Source organism: Pithys albifrons, chromosome 5 (genome assembly GCF_047495875.1).
Source record: "Pithys albifrons albifrons isolate INPA30051 chromosome 5, PitAlb_v1, whole genome shotgun sequence".
Classification (NCBI taxonomy): Eukaryota; Metazoa; Chordata; class Aves; order Passeriformes; family Thamnophilidae; genus Pithys; species Pithys albifrons.
In genome coordinates, this window is record NC_092462.1 from 41,776,837 (window position 1) to 41,798,097 (window position 21,261).

At 40.3% G+C, this 21,261-nt stretch overlaps 1 protein-coding gene across 3 annotated transcripts in view; it reads left to right on the forward strand.

Annotated features, from left to right (window-relative positions):
• WWC2 (WW and C2 domain containing 2) overlaps positions 1 to 21,261 on the forward strand; it is a 103,203-nt gene that overhangs the window by 4,957 nt on the left and 76,985 nt on the right. The window lies entirely within an intron of this gene.

Here is a 21,261-nt window from a genome sequence, read left to right on the forward strand (position 1 = left end):
CCCTGCATCCTTGTCTACTCAGGAATGTGCATGTGCCCTGTGAAACTGTCTGGTATCTCATTCTCTTTTCAGTGACAGGTTGGGGACTGCTTTTACTTAATTGATGTATATTTATTCAAAATAAACCTGTGATGCAAGTACTGAACGGGTCAATGAGAGACTGGCTGTTTCTGAAGTTCTGACACCTTCATTTGTTTATCCAGTGTAAAGTAGAATTCTAATATTGCAAAGCTAATACAGCAGTGATAGCATCAGACAGTGTTAAAATACATAGTGATTGTGCGTGGGAGGGTTTCAACCAGTCTGTCGTTTGCTTGGGGCTGTGAGTTGTTGATTTTAGCATTAGTGAAAACGGCTGTGGTAACTCTGAGATAATGCTTTTATTCTTTATTTCTCTGGGACTGATAGAGCTGCACTGTATCTTTCGTCTCAGATCATGTGCAATTACCAAGTCAGGAAATGCTGCAGAGTATTTGCTTATGTGTGCAAAGTATGTGCTGCTGGTTACAGCCAAGGACTGTGACCTGGTATGTAAAGTGGGGCAAGTGGTCTAGACTGTGGTTTATCCAGACCTGTGTCTGAAGTACTTGCCTATTAGAGCTATTTCAATTAAAACCTATCTTGACTTACAATATAGTGTTACAGTAATTGTCATGCACAACATAAGCTTTAATGAGAAGCTGTACACGTGAAGGAAAATAGATCATTGCTGAAATGAATGGAACTGAGCTGTTTGCTAGATATGTTGTCTTACTATAGTATGGTTTAACAAGGGAAGACTTCAGAACTCTGTTTTCTGAGAAGGGTAACTGAGTCTACTTTGGAGTAATGGTGAGTTAAATTTTCATTTTTACAGGCAAGGGTCAATATATAGATCAAATAGGAAAAATTATTTACAACCTCAGAGATCTGTACTGGTTACATTAGTAATTCTTGGTTTTTTTCCCAGTTAAATAACTTGCATCCAACTCTTTGGTTATAATTCTGTGCTTTGAACATGAAATTAAGGTTATTAGAATAAAATAAGAGGATTTCTCTACTTCCTGATGTTTGTAAAGACAAGTTGATTTTGGGAAATGGGTTTTGGTTTGGCATTCTTACTACTTTTTTCTTTTTTGCCTAAAAAACCCCCTTACAGGTATTTGAGATTTAACAATTTTTACATCACACAAATGACTGAAAACTGAAATACTGTGCATGGAGGTAACGGAAAAGATTGAAAATGGACAAACATATTTACATTCAATAATATTTCCATAGTGATACACTTTCAGAATGGCATGAATAGAAATGATGCTAAGATTCCACAACTGTTATGCTATGGTGTATAAGTTCTAATGAATTTACAGTAACCTGGAAGGGAAGTGGAGAAGGGTTGCAGAGAGAGGCAGTGCAGCCCACTGAGTTCGGACTGTCACGGTTCTGTTTACTTGTCCTTCTTCTGCCACCAAACCAACCCCAGGAGATGATTTGACTGAAATTAAACTTCTTGTTTTAGGGTTGTTTTCCAGCAGAATCAGCTCGTTGTGTCACTGAATAGATAAATACTAGTGCTAGTGTGAGGCAGGAGGCAAGTCCAGAGCAGGGAGCAAAAGAGGAAAAGAGTGCTGTAGAAATCAAGATGCAGATCAATCCTAGTGTCCATGGAACTGTTGTCTTAGGTGTCCGTTTCTCTTTTTGGGTGTCTCCATTGTTTTTCTTGTGCATGTCTTTGTGTTCACCTTTGCTGTGAACCAGTTGTACAACTGTTACAGATGTTTTTGATCCTAAATATGTTTTCTGTCACCAAGAAACCTTTATGATGCTACAGACTTTTTTACTGACTTTTTAAATGTTTGTTGCTGTGAAGCTTTTGTTGAAGAGAAATTCTGTCACATTGCACAATTGCAGAATTAGAATCTGTTTTTTTGGGATTGTGCTGCTGTGTACAATATGTTTATGAATAGCTAATTTCTGCTCTGCATGAAAGTAGATAAGAAATTCTTTGGTGCATTTTGTTCCTGGTTATTCATAAAATGTGTTTTATGCTCTGCTGCAAAGTGCCTCACCAGAATGATGGTGTAATTCAAAATTTGGAATGTTTTTTTTGTGTGAAGCAAACTGGAGCCATTTGTCTTCATGCATTTGAAGTTGTCATCTGTATGGACAAATTGACTTGCCCCTTATTTGGAAGGAGCAGCTGGTGGCTGAAAAGGGAAGTTGTACAGTAGTTATGGTTTGGGTTTTTTGTGTTTCTTGAGTAATTTATAGGGTTTTGCTTTGTGGTTGTAGAGTTTGGGTCTTTTTAAATAGCACGTGTTGTATTGGGTGTTGCTGAATACTATTGGTCTTCACACTGACTTTTTGTGTGCAGAACTGCTAATTACGGTGAAGTTCTTACCTGATGAAGTCAACCTCTGGCTCTTGTTTTTAAAAAAGCTTCTTGGGGGAGAGATTGCTTCCCCCCTTTGTTTAAGTGTATTTTTTTAGGGGCTAATTTGCTTTTGGAGTGTTTTTGTTTGTTAGGACTTCTAGGCTAGAGGCAGTCTGTCAGTGTATTCTGTCAACTGAAACAATCATTTGCATCTAATAGAACAAGATCAGATGCTGTCCTTTGAAGTTGGATACTGTTTGTACTTGAAGAAAGGCAACTTTATCCATCAACTGTGAATACATATTGTATTCAAAGTAATTATTTGGGTGGGTAAAGACATAGTGTCTCCGGGACAGCAAACTCTAATTTCTGCATCCTCCTGCTGTGTGCTGTACCTGTGTTGGACCTGCTTTGAAAGGTCTGTGCTGTTTTTCTCAATTCATGAAGTAAAACTTTAATCTTTATTTGAAAAACAAAAAGAACAACCATACTGGGCTGCCTTCCATAATATGCTGTTTGTTCTGGTAATCAGGCTTTTGGTGTCCAGAAATACCGTTATTTTTTATACTTTTGGTATGGAGGAAAAGATCTAGAAGAATCTGTTTAGACTAAACGCTGCATGGGCACTCTATTAGCAACTTTCTTGTGTTTTTAGCAAAGGAATAGTACTTTATGCACCTATTTTTTTCTTTCTCAATTACTTTCAAGTGCTAAACTGTAGTCTTGTCCAGATAGGCTTATCTTATGATTTCCAGATCTAACCCGTGAAGAATTCAATGCCTGGCCCTTCCCTCTAAGAGCTTACTTCCCTCATGGATTTGGGAGTGTCTGAGAAAGATATATCTGGTTTTAATCATGTGGCAGATGAACTTTTGATAAAATCTGTGAATTGTGTACAAGTACATTGTGCCATATGGCAGAAAGTATGCCCAGTGCATGATGAGTGGTGCCTGCCTTTGGCTGTGTGGCAGCCATATGTCTTGGTAGCTTCTTGTCAAGATGGGTTTGACCAAAGCACAGGTGTCCCCTGTCGTGTAACTGCATGGCAGTGTTCTTACTGGGATCACACGGTGGGGGAACAGTTGTGGTCTCCTCTGCCTCTCGCTCTCTAGGACACTTCTGGACAGTGTGATTTGCCAACATGTAGCATCTAATGGACTTTGCTTCTATGAAATAGTCTGTGATTGCTATTACTTATGAAGCTTCTTTGACCTTTAATTAATCTTTGGTGGGTTTGTAAGAGGTGCTTGTGATACCAAATTTTCCTGTGAGCTCAGTGACATTTGTGTTCCATAGAGTATCCACCACTCAAGTGTAGTTGTACTTCTGTTGTTATATGTGTGTGTTACTGAGGGTGTGCTTTAAATTTTAAAACATTTTGGCTGTCCTGAGTTGCACTGTGAATACTCAGGTCTTGTATACATTGTTTCTTGGTACAGCACCAAATAATGTGCTTTCATTTTTTAATTATTTCTGAGTAGGCATGGCAAACATCCTGTGAGAAACTCACAAGGCTTCAGAAGTTTAGGAGCTTAGTAGCTTATTTTATGTAGGAGGTGTCTCAGTAGGTATATATTAACACATGACTTGTGTTATTAATTTATTGTTAAAACTGTGACAGAAGTCAGGTCATGGTTCTGCCTAAGGGCTATATGGGACTTAATTATGCTTTTTGTGTACTCTTGGGAATGTACTTCCAAGTGTACCTAAGCTCACTGTCCATCCAAATCTGATCCCCATATTCTCAAGACCTCTACAATGTATATTCAGTGTAGTCATATGTCATAAAAAAGGAAATCAAGTCCTTTTCGGTTCATTGAGCCTGGACCTACTACCAGAGGACAGTGTGAGAAGCACCTGCATACGATGTGAGCAGGTGAACAATTTGCTGTGTCTGGTGGCAGAGCTAAAGGAAGAGGTCGATAGGCTCAGAAACATAAGGGAGAGTGAAAGGGAAATTGACTGGTGGAGTCACACCCTTTCCACTCCTAAGGAAGCCCAGCAGGAGGTGGTGAAGCCCAGCCCCTCCTGCCATCAGGCAGACAGAACAGACCATAGGGATGGGACCGAATGGAAACAGGTGCCTGGTCGTAGAGGCAAAAACACCCCCTCTCGACCCCTTTCACCTGCCAGGGTGCCCTTAAAAAACAGGTATATGGCTCTGGACTCGGACAGTCTGTTGGGGGACAGTCAGGAGGAGGATCTGTCTACAAGGTCTTCTGGTTACCCCCAGTCTACCGGATGGGTTACAACTACAGGTAAGAGGAAAAAGAGAAGGGTTGTTGTAATCGGTGACTCCCTTCTGAGGGGAACTGAGGGCCCTATATGTTGGCCAGACCCGTCCCACAGGGAAGTTTGCTGCCTTCCTGGGGCCAGGGTGAGGGATATTACCAACAGACTTCCTAAACTTATCCAACCCTCAGACTATTACCCACTGTTGGTTATCCAGGTTGGAAGTGATGACATTAATAAGAGGAGTACTAGAGTAATTAAAAAAGATTTCAAGGCACTGACCCGATCTCTTCAGGGGACAGAAGCACAGGTAGTAATTGCCTCAGTTCCTGTGCTAGCTGGGATGAATGAGGAGAGGTTTAGGAAAGCTCAGCTTACCAATAGGTGGCTTAGGGCATGGTGCCATCATCAAAATTTTGGGTTTTTTGATCATGGCGCAAACTCTGTGTTGCCCAGTCTTGTCAAAGCAGATGGGCTCCATTTATCTAGGAAGGGAAAAAGAACTGTAGCCCATAAGTTGGCAGGGTTAGTTAGGAGGGCTTTAAACTAGGTTTGAAGGGGCAAGGGATGGCAAGTGGGCTCTCCAGAGATAGGCCTAAGGGCATAGAGCCCGAGTTGAGAATGAAATCAATGGCCCAGCTGAAGTGCATGTACACCAATGCACGCAGTATGGGAAACGAACAAGAGGAGCTGGAAGCCATAGTGCAGCAGGAAAACTATGACATAGTTGCTGTCACAGAAACGTGGTGGGATGAATCACATGACAGGAGTGCTGCTATGGGGGGCTACAAGCTCTTCAGAAAGGACAGGCAGGGAAGGAGAGGTGGAGGGGTGGCTTTATATGTTAGAGAGTCTCTTGACTCTGTTGAAGTTGAGGTCAGCAGTGACAAGGTTGAGTGCCTGTGGGCCAGAATCAGGGGCAAGGCCAACAAGGCTGACACCCTTGTGGGTGTCTGTTACAGACCGCCCAACCGGGATGATGAAGGAGATGAATTGTTCTACAAGCAGCTGGCAGATGTCTCAAAATCTCCAGCCCTTGTTCTTATGGGTGACTTTAACCTGCCAGATATCTGCTGGGAGCTTCATACTGCAGAGAAGAGGCAGTCAAGGAGGTTCTTGGAGTGTATAGAGGACAATTTACTTCATCAACTGGTAAATGAGCCTACCAGGGGTAAGGCCCTGCTAGACCTACTGTTTACAAACAGAGAGGGGCTGGTAGATGATGTAGTGGTTGGAGGCCTCCTGGGGCATAGTGACCATGAAATAATAGAATTTTCAGTCCTCAGGGATGTAAGGAGAGCCACCATTAAAACCTCTACCTTGGACTTTTGGAGAGCAGATTTTGGCCTATTCAAAGAACTGATTCAGAGCATACCCTGGGAAACAACCCTTAAAGGCAAGGGGGTCCAGGAGGGATGGACATGTTTTAAGAGGGAGATTTTGAATGCACAGCAACAGGCTATACCAGTGTGCCGAAAGGTCAGCCGGAGGGGAAGACGGCCAGCTTGGTTAAATAGGGAGATTCTTCAAGAAATCAGGGATAAAAAGAAAGTTTACAGACTATGAAAAACAGGGCTGGCTACTTATGAAGAATTTCCAGATAGAGCTAGGTCATGCAGGAAAAAAATTAGGGAGAGAAAAGTGGAATTTGAAGTAAATTTGGCTATTTCAGTTAGGGATAACAAAAAGTCCTTTTATAAATACATTAATAACAAAAGGAGGGGCAAGGAAAACCTCCATTCTCTGTTGGACTTGGAGGGAAATATAGTTAAGGAAGATGAGGAGAAGGCTGAGGTACTTAACACCTACTTTGCCTCAGTTTTCACCAGTAGGACAGGTGGCCCTCAAGACAACTGGCCTCTGGAGCTGGTAGACAGGGAGAGGGAGCTGAATAGGCCTCCTGTATTCCAGGAGGAAATAGTGACCGACTTACTGAGCCAGCTGGATCCTAACAAGTCTGTGGGACCAGATGGGATCCATCCCAGGGTGATGAGGGAGCTGGCAGAAGAGCTTGCTAAACCACTCTCCATCATCTTCCAACAGTCCTGGCTCTCTGGGGAGGTCTCAGATGATTGGAGGTTGGCCAATGTCACCCCAATCCACAAAAAGGGCTGCAAGCAGGACCCTGGCAACTAGAGGCCTGTCAGCCTGACCTCCATGCCTGGCAGGGTTATGGAGCAGTTCATCCTGAGGGCAATCACACAGCACCTTCAGGGTGGACAAGGGATTAGACCCAGCCAGCATGGGTTTAGGAGGGGCAGGTCCGGTCTGACCAACCTGATCTCTTTTTACGATTAGGTGACCCACCTGGTGGATGAGGGGAAGGCTGTGGTTGTGGTCTATCTGGACTTCAGCAAGGCCTTTGACACTGTCTCCCATAATATACTCCTGGAAAAGCTGGTAGCCCATGGCCTGGACAAGTGTACCCTCTCCTGGATTAAGAGCTGGCTGGAGGGTTGGGCTCAGAGAGTGCTGGTGAACGGAGCTGCATCCAGCTGGTGGCCAGTCACCAGTGATGTTCCCCAGGGGTCTGTGTTGGGTCCAGTCCTGTTTAACATCTTTATTGATGATTTAGATGAGGGGATTGAGTCCATCATCAGCAAATTTGCTGATGACACCAAGCTGGAAGGGAGTGTTGATCTGCTGGAAGGCAGGAGGGCTCTGCAGAGGGATCGGGATAGACTTGAGAGATGGGCTGATTCCAGTGGGATGAAGTTCAATAAGGCCAAGTGCCAGGTCCTGCACTTTGGCCACAACAACCCCCTGCAGCACTACAGGCTGGGCACAGAGTGGCTGGAGAGCAGCCAGGCAGAAAGGGACCTTGGAGTACTAATTGACAGGAAGCTCAACATGAGCCAACAGTGTGCCCAGGTGGCCAAGAAGGCCAATGGGATCCTGTCCTGTATCAAAAATAGCGTGACCAGCAGGACCAGAGAAGTGATCCTTCCCCTGTACTCTGCATTGGTGAGGCCACACCTTGAGTATTGTGTTCAGTTCTGGGCCCCTCAGTTCAGAAAGGATATTGAGGTGCTGGAGCGGGTCCAGAGAAGAGCAACAAGGCTGGTGAAGGGACTGGAGCACAAGCCCTATGGGGAGAGGCTGAGAGAGCTGGGGTTGTTTAGCCTGGAGAAGAGGAGGCTCAGAGGTGACCTCATCACTGTCTATAACTACCTGAAGGGAAGTTCTAGCCAGGTGGGGGTTGGTCTCTTTTCCCAGGCAGTCAGCAATAGGACAAGGGGGCAGGGGCTCAAGCTCTGCCAGGGGAAATTTAAGTTGGATATCAGAAAAAAATTCTTTCCAGAGAGTGTAATCAGGCATCGGAATGGTCTGCCCAGAGAGGTGGTGGATTCACCATCCCCAGAGATTTTTAAACGCAGATTGGACGTGGCGCTGAGTGCCATGATCTAGTAAATGGACTGGAGTTGGACCAAGGGTTGGACTCGATGATCTTGGAGGTCTTTTCCAACCCAATCGATTCTGTGATTCTATTATATGATTCTGTTAGTGCTGTCTAAACACATCATCTTGTACAGTAATTTTTGATAAATTTTAAATGATGACCCTCGCAAATGTTATTTATGTTTATATTTTTTCTGAGGTACTGAATTTATTTTACTTATATTCCCAGCAATGGAAAGTTTTACCATCTGCAGGATCTGACCCAAATGGTATTTTGAGGTTTTTGTTGCTTGAGACGTTTAGTGCGAAGTGCAAAGACTTGCAGTTAGGCTTCCTTTTTAGTTTGGATGGAATTCAGAGCAATTCAGTTTGGTGGGCTATGGACTTCTCTTAGAAAGATTTGCAAAATAAGTTATGGTATGAGTCTAAGGTACAAACTATTTACTACTAAATTCCAGGATGAGCAGTGACAAACTGACAAAACCAGAACTGGAACGTCAATAGGGTTGGAGTAAGAGCAAGAAAACAGGATATTGCTCTCAGGGTCTGACTTGAATGTCACCCTTCTGAAGTAACAGTGTTCCCTTTAATTTATGGATTAATTAATTCATTGGATTGGAATGTAGAGCTATGAAGAAACCCTAGAAATCAAGGTGTTTTCTTCTCTGTTTTCATGTATTAATGTTCCTGGATAGTAGGAGTTTTGCCAGAGTTCTTCATATTTTCTTTCACAGTTCCCACCTGTGTTTAACACATAAGCTGCAGGCTGAGGTGGTACTTTAATGGGTTATATCATGGAGGATCATTTGGAATGGAAATATAAAATACTTAAAATGTATTTCGCTTAGCATTGATGAGTTAATGGTCATACATAAGAGACTGGAATTCAAGGCAACAATCTGACAAGGAATAAAGACTTCCTTCTGTCACATTGTGAGTATTGAATTGTTTGAAATGAACTGTTAACACATTTACAGTTGATCTGGTGAATAGTAGAATGCTATGGATATGAATAAACTTCTGAAACCTCTACATGACATTCCTGAAATAGTGTTTAAATGATTAGGAATATTATGGGATGCAGGAAAGTACGCAAAGATTGTAGTCAGGCTAGCATGATCAGTGGTTTACTACTGCAGTAAGTAAGGCTTAATATGCAGGACTATTTAATACACAGTAAACTGATGATTTAAGTTTCTGAACTTTCCATATTCCTTTCTATTTGGTTGGTTTTTGTTTTTCTGTTAATGATAATCTCTAGACTCTCCTTTTGTGCCTGCTTTTTGAGAGAAAGACTGTAGTGAACTGAAGTTTGAGGTTTGCTAAGGCATTGTTAATTGGTTAGGCTGCTGTTAGCTAAATTAATGATGCTATGGTCTAGAAAGTGAATTGCTGATAGCAGAAGAAGTTATTATAGTGATATGGATTTGGGGTTTTGTTTCTTTCTTACGTTCTTCTTTGCTTTGTGGTGGTTGTTCTGCCTCACTTGCTAGCATGACTTAGAATGATGTAAAATGGTGAGAGTACCAGAGTACCCTATTTGTGGCAGTACTTACTGAGGTAGTAGGTCATTGCTCACTGAGCTGGTAGGTTACTAACAGATCTTTTGGGAATAAGCTCTCATAAACAGCTGTTTTGTAATACTGTATTTGAAAAGGTTTTTAAAATGGCCAGTGTTAGACCTTTGTCTGAATGCCCTCCTTTTACTCCTATGTGACCAGTACCCATATGTGCAGGACTTGCAGTGATGTTTAAAGCTGATGTGATGGTGCACACAGTAACATCCAGATACTGTGAAAGGTTTCATGTCGGCTTGGTGATGGTGATGTCCTGATGGGTATTATGATTACATAACGACCTTGTACTTAACTTTAAACGTAAGATGAATGAATACTTGCAAAAATTTTGAAGGACAAGAAGCTTAAAGGAAGACATTACTTCTTAGCCCTTCAGTTCAATTCACGGAATTTGCCTCTCTGCAGGCAGTCACTTACGCAGATGCCTCATTAGAAGCTGACATATTGTAAAAAGCAGCTATATTGAAAACAGAGGAAGTTGTGAAACCTGATACATATTTATTTCCTGAAAATATATTCTTTGTGCTGGATTGCAAACTCTTTTTGGAGGTATCCCACTGCAGAATGTTTATAAACTTCTTTCTTGGGCTCTCTCTTTCCACCTTTCATGTCAAGTGAATACTCTGAGGTCTAGCAAAAGTTGAACTAGCTGTTTTTGTCCTCTTCATAAGTGAGTTAGACAGACAGAGAGATGTTATACTAATCTTTTCTGTAGCTTCTCTTCCCTATGATGACTCTTAATACAAAGGTCAGGTTTGATCCTGGCTTAAAAATGTTGGCATTGAAACGGAAATATGTGTATGAGCACATACCCTGGGAACCTGAACTGTAGTTCTGATCATAACAGGTCATAGGTCTCTTTTGGCCCAGCTGATCCAGAAGTCAACATTGAGAGGTGGAACTGGTACTTAAGCAAGTTTCACTTCATTATAGCATGTCTGGCAACTCAGGAGGTCAGAAGCACTCCCATACCCCACTTTTCCCAGCTGAGATGTAGCCAAACAGCGTTACCTTTCCATTTTTCCTGGGGATATCTGCTATGGCTGTCAGTCAGCCTGACATCACTCAGTGATGTGGGTGAAAAGGAATATCGGGATGGTAAAATCTTTCAAAGTGGCCATTCCTATACTGTCTACTGTCTTCTCAGGAATGTGTTCACTGAAGTCACAGAATTTTGAGCTGATCAAGGAATGTAAATAAACTTCCTGCTGCTGTGGGCAATCTCAGTAAGGTCAAAGTGAGGCAATTCAGGGACAAATTTTTTATTTCTGGTGTTAAGACTTTTGGACCTGCTGCAGAAATATCCTAAGGATATACTGGATAATGGAAATTATATATTAAGTTGGAAGGGAGGAGAGTGGGCAGAGAGTCTATATGATAAATAATAGTTTTTATTTTTAATTATTTTTTAAATAAAAAGGAGCAAATGTAATATTGTACAAAATCCATGTTTACTATTCTGTTTCAGGGAAACACATTAGTGCATTACTGTATTTCAGTTCTACCTGTTTGGTTGAGATATATTTGATTTTCATGTGAAAACATCTCTAAGTTTCTTTGAGAGAACAGAATGGTTCATCATGCAAAATGACTGGGACAGTATTTGGCTGACACCAGTTTGAGTGGTCTGATGCACAAATGAATTTATGAAACAGAGACACTGGAATAGCAGACACTGAAGTTTTGATTTTTTCAATAAAGTTTTGTGCTAGTAAAGGCTGAGGGTATTTCAATTTCCACCTTTTGTTCCTGTTTGACACCCCCCCCTTCAACTGTGCTACACATCAGTTTGTGCAACTTTGCTGTGAATCAGAGTAGAAAGGCTTAAAAGCAGCAAGAGCAAAAATCAAAAGATCACAATATAGGTTGTATTGCAACATAAGCTTGTAGTACTTCTACATTAGTGAAAAGTCAGTTTACCTCTTTTGTTAAAAATTATTATTATTATTTTGAAAAGATGAAATCACCTTCCTTAAACTAGCTTTGGTACTGAAGACTTCCCATTGTGAAAGCACAATCTCTGAATGGTGTGGAGACTAAGGATAAATTGTGTGTTGAATGTGTACCACATGAATACTGACTGGTCTCCACACAAATGTTAAAGGATATAAAAGTACCAGCAGGCAATTGATGAAAAAAATTTTTTTCAGTAGAAATCACAGAGTTTTAACATTGAGATGGAATTAATACTGATCATTATGTTGAAACTGATGGGCAAATATATAATCTGTATCCCAGAAGAGCTTTAAAAATAATTGCCAGTGAAATTGCAATGATTTAGGGCATAAAACAATTTGGCAGTGTAGCCTGGGATTTGTGGACAGGCATTAGAAGAGGTTGTGCTGAATGGTTGTGAGCGAGACTCAGAGCAACCTGGTCTGATTTCAGAATTGTCCTGCATTGGGAAGTGTGTTGGACCAGATCTCCTCCAGAGGTTCCTTCCCTTCATTATTTACCAGGCGTGTGTGGGTAAATGTGGCTTTGTCAGTGTTAGATCATCAAACTAAATAAATGTGGTGTTCTGGAAAAAGATACTGGTTTCAGCGAAGTAAAGTCTTGATGTAATCTGTTTAAATGCAAAGAAAGTACTACCATACCTGACATGAAGTCTTTAATCCCTACCACCTGTGCTTTTAATGGAAAATTTAGATGATCAAGTAACTATGGGACAAGGAGACTAAAATGTGCTGTGGGAATGGGAATTATGAGGGTAGTTGGAGGTTAGAAGTGTTGTTTAGGAGCATAATGACAGTAACTCAACCACTGTTCACTTTAATAGTGTGTGTAAGAAGATTTAAAGCTTCAATTTTCTTTAGCTATCAATTCTACAAGCAAAGTACAGAAATTAAATTTCTTTATCACATTGATGACCAACTCTCTTCTATTTGATATTGATACAGAACTCCAACACCCTGGAGTTATCATGTACTTCTAGTAATTTGAATTTTAGAATTTGGTGAGGAAAATGTGTATTACTTCTAGTGATTGGTTTATTAAAGTTACCTCTGTGTGGGCTATGTTATCTGCAGTGTAATATTAAAGTTACTACTAAATGTGCTGGAAGCATCTTGTTAAAATTGTTTTTTTTCTGTTCCTTCAAATGTGACTTTGGAAGGGACAGCATTTTAAAGTTTGTTCCAGAAGGCACTTTCAGAGATGGATGATTGAAAACAACTCTCCTGAATGGCACCTTGCTGTACTTCATAGATCATAACAGCTTTTATTCACCACTGTGATTGTTTTTTAAATTACTACCTGTGGATGAATACTTGAAAGAATTGGCCTGCTGGTTACGTTTGGTTTGATTGAGGGCTATCTTGAAGTTGCCTTTAAATTACATGGGGTTCTTGATGATCCTGGCATTTTCTAATCTTCTTTGTACTACATGGTTTGTTTTATTTCTTAAATTCTTGCAATTTTAGAAAGAATAGTAATTCTATCTTTAATATATTTTTTGGTTTTAGAAAATATGTCATTTCAAGATAAAAGGTACAGAGATACTTCTTTAGCAAATGAGAGTTGCTGTTTGTTTTGCTTTATTCTTCCACTGGAAGCCATAAATTATGTAATGAATAATTATTATACTAATAGTTGCTGATGGACAGGAAACTGTTTAATTGATAAAAGATACGTTTGTTAAAGGGATAGTTCCAAGTGACATCCATAACAGTGATGTACAAAAGCAAAACTACTTTAATAGTTTATTGAAATGTCGACATTTCATTGGACTGTCACTAATAGGCCAGGCAGAAGAAAAGGGAGAAAATGAATGTCAGAAGACAAAGTGACAGTTGAAGTCGCTTGAAATATTTAAATCAACTTTTTTTTTTTCCAGAAGTTACACTGTTGATAAGGCTGTGTGGAACATTCCATTCTTCTGTTCTGATGAAAAATTTGTGTCGGGTTCTTTGGGGAATGTAAAAGACTGGGAAGATTTCATTGCTTGTTAGTCAGTGTAGTGGTCTGGAATGTGAAAGAGTCAGATTCCAATCCCTTTCCTGGCTCGGAATGGCATGGTGCTATTGAAAAGCCATTTTCCCTCAATGAATGAAATGGAAGAGGTAGCTGAACTTGCCAGTTGTTTTCCTGAACTGCCATAACCTAAGCACCAGGAAAATCTAGGTTTTCGTTTGGGTAATGGATCATTTCGAAAAATGAAGCAGACAAATGGATAAAATGAAGCAGTGCTGTAGAAATTCCTGTGGAATGTAATCATTGGCCTCTAGATAGCACTGGGAGTTGTGCCTGTCCCTAGAGACATTTTGCCAATCAACGACTGTCTGTGATCTCTGTAAATTCCTCTCAGATTTTTATCAACAGCGGCTCCCTGGTTCAGGTGCCATGTTCTTTGTGCCCTCTGTGTCTACTATTTGATCAGAAAATAGCTCCAGTGAATAAGCAAAAGATAGAAGTGTGATGAAAAGAATGGGTCTTGGCCCATTCAAATACATCACTCCATCTGTGTGAATAGGATGGGATAAGTAAGAGGTAGGTGAGGATGATGGCAGCAGGAGAATGCAATGTTTTTCAATGCTCTGAAGTCTACAGTACATTTGAGCTTGCTGGCAGCTTAACAAGTAGGGTTGTTAGTGAGTGGCAGAAGGGCCATGATTTGCACTGTGCAGTTCTTGTTAGTTCTGCTTTTTGGGCCACAACAGCAAAACAGAGGGAAACAAAGACTTGAAGGTCAGGGTTGAGTGTTTAAGTCCTTATATTGTCTTACTGGGGAGTTTGTCACGCTACAGACATCCTAACCCCACTCTTAACTTCAGCTGAGGGGTTTCTCTGACCCCTCTCTACCTTGTTTTGCACCTGGTGACTGCAAATCATGCTCTGCAAGAAGTACCCTCTCCCACTTTGCTGTTCTGATAGACTTGGCTGTCATTCTGCTACTGTGGGTGTCACAGGAGCATCAGCCACATGAATCTTCCTGCCTGTGTTCCTGCTGTCCCTGCAGTTGTCCACACTGCAGCACTCTGGGTTACAGCTATTGGTAAGTATTTGGGCTATTCTTGAAGGCCTTTGGTTATAGCATAAGCATGATAAATGTCAGTACAGTAAAGGCCCTTTGCACATCAAATAGGCTTCCTAGTCAGGTTTGCAAAAGGAAGAGATTTTGTCTTCCCAAAGCCCAGTGAAAGAATGAAAAAATGGCCTTGCCTGCTTTTTTTAGCTGGCACAGTGGATTGCCATGCTCCATCAACCAGACTAATTCTGTGGCTACCAGTGAGGGTCACCAAGCACTGCTGCTTCCTTGTGTATCTCCCAGCAGCTGGCTGTAGAGGGACAGCAGGAAGAACAATCCAGGCATGGGAAAACAAGGAGATAACACTGTTAGTTACTTCGCAAAGTTCATTACTCTGTGTTGCACAAGGTCATGCATTTCTTCTGCAGGCTTTTGTCAGATGGAGCCAGGTTCATCAGTATCAGAAGTTACATGTGGTGGTGTTTGATTTGGGGTGGGGTTTTTTGTTCTTATTATGATTCCAAATAAGAGATATCTGCTGCTATGATTTTTGAAAGCAGAAAGTTTTTGCACTGTTTGCTCAGGGTTAAAACTCTTGGAACTGATGAAACACAGAAGTTAGTTTGGGAGTGCATGAAATTACTGTGTACTGAAAAGTGAAGAGCTATGCAAATCACGTTTAAGAAGGAATGCAAATGCTTTATTTGACTGCAAAACCCTACCTTTCTTCCTTACTGTTTTTGCCTTTCAGTTCTTCATAGCATGGCACAAAGAGGTGCTTGGTATACTGGCAACTGCAGGCATGAGTTGGTCAGCTCACAAGTGTGTTAAAAATGTTTAGAACTAAATGTAAAAGAATGGATTTTTCATTAAGCAGGCATGCAGTGAGGATGATTCTTATTAACTTCTAACATTTCAAAGATTTGTTGAAAGATCAGATCTCTCTTTTTATGGCTGATTTAAATCAATCATTGTTCTGTCTGGCAAAATTCTAAACCCACCTTTGAAAGCCCTTTTGAGAATTATCCTTCCCTCACCCTAGGTTATATCTGCCAGATCAGGAAATTCCAGCTTCTCTTAAAGTTATTATGGAATCCTCAGAGTCTAAAAAATTAAAATCAGATTTTTGCTGGACTGTGAATAATCACGACCCTCTCCTTGTTCCCTAACTTTTCCACATACTTTTTAAAATAGAACTTAAGCCACACTGAGTGCTTGCAGATAAGCTAAAAAAGAATTACATGGACTGTCACAAGCTTGGAAATCTGCTTGTTAGGTCAAGCTTTGTGCTTATACACATTCTGACTGAATGTTAATTTTCCTTGTATTTGTTTTCTTTCCATAGTATATTGTAGAACATTGAAATGCTTGCAGCTGCCCAATGGTATTTTCAGCAGATCAGAAGTTTGACTCCTACTTCATTACAGAGTGCCTACTTTTAAACCTTCCAGTACTTCTGGAATTTATTTTAGATGACTGATGTTTATAGGATGAGAGTCAGAAGCCTAACCTACAAGTAGATATGTTTTATTTTAAAAGTTTGAATGATACATGCAGTAATTTCCTAAAGGAACCAAGGGATATTATGTAGAATTGAAGGAAAAATAATAGCTCAAAGTATTAATATTTATGTTAAAGATTTTTCACAAAAGCAACTGATGTAGATTGATTTATGAGAGATAGTAAGAGTCATCCATTGAGAAATTGAGAGTACTTAAGTAATTGGATAGCAGAGATTTGTATCTAGACTATCTCTTAAGAGCAATCTTCTCTATTCAGTTTAAAAGAATAATAAATGGCAAATGGAAATGTGGTGGTTATCTTGGCAAGGAATTATTTTATTTCCACTGTATGAGCTAATGTTGAGGTTTTTCATTACTCAAACTGTATAAAAACTTTACATCTAACAAAATACTGAAAATGATTTTTATGAAGTATTCATTTAAAAATACTGTCTCTAAGAAATTCCAAAAGTCTGTGAAATTGCAGCTTCCTAGTCAGCTGAATTTATTGAAACATTGCTTATATGGCAACTTGTCTTTTCCAGTACAAAAGATATGTACAGCATGGGAGATTACCGTTTAATCAGTTGTTTATGCTTAGGTGTTGTTTTTCTGTGAAAGTGCCTCTGCTCAGTAGTTGAGACAGCATTGTAGTTTTCTGTGTCGTTAGCAATAGCTTTTAAACTCTCCTTGCTAGAGCCTCATTAGGGAACTAGTTTTGACTGGGAAAAAAAACTAAAAATGTCTAAAGTAAAGCTTCTCAGAGAAGGACAAAATATATTTTAGATTTTGTTTTACAAACATGACAAAAGGCAGGTAACTAAAGTATTAATCACATACAAAGGTTGCTTCTAACCTTATTGAAGTCAAGGCTGCCTTTGGTGGAGAAATTTCCTTGGCTTGTTCTGTGAAGTTGTGTATCCTTCGCAGGATGGGACAATTCACTGATTTACATTATTCTGATTTGAAATTCAAGTAGCCAGTAGATCAGAGTATTAGAACAAATAGAAATTTTCCTAATTGCCCAAGCATTTCCATTTTGTAATCCAACAGGAACTGAACACTGTTCTCTGTAATTTCTTTCCTTTTCTCAGAAACAAGGGTTTGCAACCAGTTAGTCCACAAAACTCCCAACCTACCAAAGTCAGCCTCCCAACTCGCATCACTTAAAAAATGTACAGGGCAGTTAAACACCTGTCCAGTTTTGCTTGTTTAGTCTAATGTATTTGTTTTAATAGCTTAATCGCGAGGGGAAGGAGTAATTGTGGATGTTGCAGTGCTGCCTGTGGTCTCCATCACAAATCAGGGTTTCAGTGTCTGTTTGGAACTCAGTTGTTTTGTGACTAATTTGCACCAACCTGAATTGGGACTGCAAGTGGTTTCACCCTTTTTCTGGCATTACTATTTGTACCAATACTGAACTGGTTAGTCAGCTAAACTGGTTAAAAAAATAGAAAACCTCAATTTCTCCTTCTAGTTTATTTCCTAGAACTGACTTACCATGGAGTTACTTGAGTGCCAACACAAGTAAGAGAAGAGGCATGGACACGTATCATGGAGAAAGTGCAGAACTGTGACAGCCAGGTTAGATCCAGTTCAATTGTTATCAGTATTTGATGTGGTAGAGGCAAGTGGCAAAAATTATTTTTCTCTACTGAAGATACTCAGTGATGGAGTTACGCTCCAAGAAACAAAGGCAAGGCCAAGAGTGAGTACACATCTACCTATGTGTGTGAATGTGGCTTGGAAGTGTGACAACAGTGAAGATTTAAAAATTATATGCCAAAAGCATGGCCACCTCTGAGATCAGAGTTACCATTTCTCCCACCACATTCCTGTCCTCAAGGTCTTTTTTTTTTTCTGATACCAACACTAGAGTTCTTTCAACTTGACTGCTTTCTCTCATCCTTCCACTGTGCCCACCCTTGCAAAGAGCCTGAACTCATCTCAAAACATTCCCTGCAGGTAGGGGCAGGGTGCTGTGGCATCCCTCTGAAGCTGCCTCTTCTCCAGGCTAAGCAAACCCCAGTCCCTCCGTGTCTTCCCAGGGGCAGGTGCTTCAGCTCTCAGCCATCCTCCTGGCTTTCCCGTGGACTTGCTCCGGTTGTGTTCATTTATGTTTTTCATGCCTTAGAGGATCGGAACTGGGTGGAGCATTTGAGATGCAATCTTACAAGTGCGGAGTAGGAGAGGTCATCACTTTCCTTGATCTACTGGCCACATTCTTGCTGAAGGAGGAAGCTGTTGGCCCTCTCTGCAGCCAGGGCACCCGGATCACTGCCAGCTCACTGTGTGCCAGGGCCCCGGAGCTGCTTCACAGCTGATCACTCCCAGCCTCTATTGTTGTAAGGGGCATTTGCTTCCTGGATAGAGGACTTTGTTGTTGCTGAATCTCTGAAGGTTGTTCCTCCAGCCTATTGTTCCCTCCAGCGTGATGTCATATGCAAGTCTGACGAAAGTGCAGTCTGATGCCTGTTCCAAGTCATTGATACAGATGTTAAACAGGCCAGGTCCCTCCAATAGTCCCCATTTTACTATTTTCCACATAGAGTACAACTAGTTGAAAGGAAGGCAAGCATGATTTGCAAGCTGTTGTTAAAATACTAGGACAGACCAAGATACTTGATGCCATGTTTTTAGTCAAAGGTGGAGTCTAGCTCTGACTTCTTTTGTTCAACTCAAGATGGAACTCAAACTTGTTGCTCCCTTGAGTAGGTTAGCTTTCTAGTGTTCCTAAAATTTTATTTTGACCATTTATTTGCCAGAAATGGGATTAATGTAAGTCTAAGAAATGTTGGCTTTTAGATACTCTTTAAAAAAAGCATCCTTTTTGACTAAAACTCAGCTTGGTTTTACTTCTTTTAAGAGAAAATCTAGTGATTCATTATAAAAATGTCAATAACTAAATAGTTATTAAATAAGAATACATTAAAGGTATTTTAAAGATAATTTTGCTTATGATTTACAGTGCTCCACAATGTTCTCTGTAGTAAGACAATTTTAAGAATACTTTCTAACAAAGTCCAGTTTGAAGTATGTGCACAAGACCAAAGTATTTTTCTTCCTTTTCTTTTTTTCTCCCGCTGGGAAATACTCTCTTCACTTTCATCTTTGTATGTTAACTCTTAGGATTTGTGTATAACCTGTTCCTTTCTGTTGCAAAAGAATAATGCTGCTATAATAATTGCTATCTTGAGAAGTGTGGTATTTTTGGCCTAAGTTTTAGCTAGGCCTAGATTAGGTCTTAATTTTAGTAGGCTCAGATAGTATTATGTAGATTAAAGGGGACAAACATCACCTGACTTAAGCAACCAAACAGATATTTCATATCATTTGACATCAAACAGGTGTAAAAAGAGGTGTAGGAGGTGCCCAGCTCTCTTTGCCCTTCATGGCCGAGTGCTGAGGGGACCTGCTCTCATGTGCTGGGAGCGACTGGCCTCACCACTGCTTGCAGCTGTTCCAGTTCAAGAAGTAAACACTTTTTTTCATGGTTGTTTTTTTCTCCTCTCTTGCCAGGTGTCTCTTGGGAAGCATCTTTTGGGGTGTTTTGTGTGTCTAGGTGGTGAAATCTGTATTATTTGTTGACAACTCAGTGTGAAATTATTTGTTGTTTCTTCCTGTCTTTGTGTATATTGCATTTGGCTTTTAAGTTTCTCTCTTCTGTGTAAATATAAAAGGTTTGTCGTTTTAAGTTTTAGGGTTCTTTTTCCTCCCTTTCCCTCGGAAGTAGGGAGGTTCTGAGTCTGTGGTTGGCACTTGGCATTTTGCCAAGTCAGTGGAACGCAGAAGTTTCACCTGCCTTGGTTGGTTGGTTGGGTTTGTTGTCTTTTTACTCCTTAATGTAAAGGTCAGCAGATTCTGTGTAGATAGAATGCTTTCTTTAAATTTACTTTAAGACAAAATACTGTCTGACACAATTCTTGTCTTGGGAATTACAATTTCCAATCTTAACAGCCTTGGGAAATGAGGGAGTGGCAGATTTAATTCATCTTCCTGCTTGTGCTAGAAGATGAGTGAGTTTAGAATAGCAACTCCAATACGAAAACAGTTGTATCTGGAATATCATATTTACTGTCACTATGAGTCTGTACTTTGTATTTTTTGTCAAATCATGTTTGAAAGCAATTACAATTTTGACTTGAACAAAATGCAGTGGCAGTGAGGTCCAGCTATGATTGTGCGTTTTATAGAACTTTGCTTTGAGCCTTTTGTACTTTCTGCATGTGCTTTCTTGTAGCGTGAGAAACATAGAATAAATGCTGCCTATTCTTTCATAAGTACAATATTTCCACTCTGTAAGCAGCTACTGAGATTAATGCCCTTGCCTTCGTTTCTCTGCATCTTGGTCTGTGGTTTTACGTTCAAGATGTTGTTGTGCAGAACTATAGGGCTATCAGAGGAGAATGTATTATTAAAAAGTAATCACACAACAGCTTAAAAAAACTAGTATGGTGGTATTTTCTGTTTTGTTTTATATTTCTTTCCTTGTAACTTGTAAGCAAGCTGTTTGGCATTTTGACTTCTGCTAAATGTTGAGCTGATTCAAAGAGCCTTCCACAAGGAATTGCATCACTTCTTCAGTAGTGTTAGCAACAATAGTTGATGTCTCTTAATCCAGTTAAAAGTCATACAGTGATACAACATCTCCTCACAGATCTTTGTAAATAGCAATTGAATTTGAAAATGTGCAGAATAGCCTCATTCTGCTGTTGTCATCTTCGTTCCCCTTCTCTTCCACCTGGAAAGACAGGACTGGTAAAACATTGCTGTTAGCTACTCATGAGATCATTTTGAGTATTGCTTTGACGTTTGTATGCTTATTTGAAGGAATTTACTCTGTGTTATCAGCAACCACAACCAGGGACTAGGTTTTAATATGTACTATGTTCTCTGAAGTAATTCTTTAACCTGGATTAGAATACTCTTTTCCAATCAATGACACAAACTGCTAATAAACCTGAAGGGAGTGCATTTTCATGTTTTCATGAACGGTGGGCGGCTCTATTCCAGTCTGGTTAGTAGAGCATTAGCTCATCTAGAAACTCCATGTTCCCTTTTAGAGTGTCTCAGAGAATTCCTCAGTAATCTTTGCAAATTACTGCCTTGGAAGTATTTCCCCTGGTCTGAACAACTCTGAACCAAACATAAGTGGTAAAGAGGGTAATCTGTCAAGCAGTTGTATGCTGGGGGTGGAGAAAAGGTTTATAGGGGACTCAAAAAGGATAGCTG